The 2,441-nt window shown below is 42.5% G+C and overlaps 1 pseudogene; it reads right to left on the bottom strand.

Moving 5' to 3' along the window:
• Positions 1-1,099: 1,099 nt before the first annotated feature.
• On the bottom strand, positions 1,100-2,022 carry LOC119949265 (annotated as a pseudogene).
• Between the last annotated feature and the right edge of the window lie 419 nt (positions 2,023-2,441).

Below are 2,441 nucleotides of genomic sequence, written 5' to 3'. Positions count from 1 at the left end.
TCTTATCTCTCCCCCTTCTGTTTCACCCTGATTTGTTCCCTTTATTCATCCCCACAGCACTTATATACACATCTGTAATTTTAATTACTTATATTTATGTCTGTCTTCCCCTCTAGACTGTAAGCTCATTGTAAGCCGGGAATGTGTCTTGTACTCTTCTCCCAAGCACTTAGTACAGTGCTCTGCACATAATGAGCACTCAATAAATATAGCTGACCTAACTTGATGTTGAGTGACATCACTAGTAAAACAATCCCAGAAACCCAGACAAGGAAGATGTCTCAGGAATTTGCCTGCTCTGCTGGAAGTGGTTTTCCCCTTTGCCATAGCTACTAGACAGACCTTAATGACCCAACCAAGGTTGCTTTTCTCTTGTTATAATGAAGGGTCCTAGTTCTTTCACTGAGCATAGAAGTATTCCTTCAGTCAAAAGAAATCCAGTGAGGCAACATGGAAAATTTCTGATGAGAAATGGAGAAGCATCACCTCAATTCCTTTGTGAAATGCAGCACTCAGTGCTTGATTAAAAAAAAAAAATCAAATTGTATTTATTGAGTGCTTACTGTGTGCAGAGCACTGTACTAAGTGCTTGGGAAGTACAAGCTGGCAACATATAGAGACAGTCCCTACCCAACAGTGGGCTCACAGTCTAGAAGGGGGAGACAGAGAAAAAAAACCAAACATACTAACAAAATCAAATAAATAGATTAGATATTTACAAGTAAAATAAATAGAGTAATAAATATGTACAAACATATATACATATATACAGGTGCTGTAGGGAAGGGAAGGAGGGAAGGAGGTAAGATGCGGGCAAAAAGTGTAGGGCATGACTAATTAAGGGCTTAATGTTCCTCCACTCATCACTTCAAGAAGTGTTAGGCAGGATATTGGCGGATTTACTTCATGTCAACGTTTCAAGAAGCTCTGGGAAATAAAATTCTCCTCTCCCTCTGAGAATTGGCCCTCAGCAGAGGAGAAGTGCTTTTAGATCTCTAATTTTCAATGCCTCTGTAGTCTAATCCAGAAGGGAATTTTTTTGTAGACTTTTTGAAAAATCCAATTATTTATCAAGGATTCCTCAGAGCTGGTCCTGCCCTTAGGAATTAAAGGCAGAGTCACACATACCTGGAATCCTGTTGAGGGTCACCCAGAAATGCTCATCTGGGCTGTAAGTGTCCTTAGACCACAGAAGCAAGTCAATGGTCCATGAGTCTTGGAAAATAAAGTTGGTAAACTCCCTTGTGAGAGCCACTTAAGCCGAGCCGAAGTAGATGGTCAGGTTGTGTGGAGGAGAGGTCTTCAGGACCTGGGTGTTTATTACATAGGAGCTCTCCCGGCCCAAGTATTCCCTGTGAACATATCTTGTCCTTCCCACAGCATGGGCAGGAGGTAGCACGCCTGGGGTGATGTTCTTGCCTTTAAATCCTTTCAGATGTTAAATGATCTCCCTGTTGGTCTTCAGGGGGAAATCTTGCCCACAGGTATTGATGAGCTACTTCCACTATCTCTGAGGCAACGAGGTCCCTCATGCAGTTCAAGTCGGCCTGCAGCCGGGATATTCCCACGTAGACAACTGACTCCAGCTTGGAGGCCAGAAAGGCATTGGGGAAGCAGTCCAGTAATTTCTCCACAGCAGTTTTAAACTCGACCGTGGCCTTCTCATCGACGTGAACACAGTACACATTCTGGGGCATATAAACGGCCCTGAAGAGTCTCTCTAAGGACATGGATGGCCATCATGTAAGCCAGGGGAAATGCTGCTTCTTCCTCAGCCAGAGGCTTGGTTATATAGTGACTTTGAATCAGATATTCATCGCAAGACGATTTGTCAGGTGATATCGTGAGACCGTTTTCCCACAGGATTGACGTTTTCCCTTTGAAAACCAATTTGCAGACTTTAGATAAACCAGAAGTATCTGTTATATTGGACCACTGAAAGATCTTATCTCCAAAACTGAAATTGAAGATCACTATAAAAGTGATGCCAGTACAAACAGTAACTACCAAAAAACAGTGCATCTGAAGGCATTTCTTAAAAAGCAGTTCATGTTTTAGACAGTCATTATCTTCTCCCAAAGCTTACTTTTCTTGAAAAGTGGAATTGATGTTGTGTTCAGCTGCCTCTTCTGCCATGGAGAAGGCGATGGTGTGATTTCAGTCTCTTTCTTTGTTCCCTTTGCTGGCATTAGTAACTGTTGCTCTGTCGCTCAGCTTGTCTCCTACCTTCTTTGTCTGAATCCTAGTAGCAGGTTGCTAAGCCAAGCCTTTTTTCCAACTCCCTCTTTGTGTCTGCAAGCTGTTTTCCTCTAGATAATGTAACCTTGCACCCTACTATAGTCTTCTTTCAGATGCAGTGTCTTTTCTTCCTCTCCTATGGTAACCACTCAAACGAATACAGTGGAAGGCAAAAATGCAAATCATGTTTTCTGCAGGCATGT

The sequence above is a fragment of the Tachyglossus aculeatus genome, chromosome X2, assembly GCF_015852505.1.
Source record: "Tachyglossus aculeatus isolate mTacAcu1 chromosome X2, mTacAcu1.pri, whole genome shotgun sequence".
NCBI classification, from domain to species: Eukaryota; Metazoa; Chordata; class Mammalia; order Monotremata; family Tachyglossidae; genus Tachyglossus; species Tachyglossus aculeatus.
Note: the sequence above shows the minus strand (reverse complement) of the source record. Positions and strands in the feature narration are given on the sequence as shown.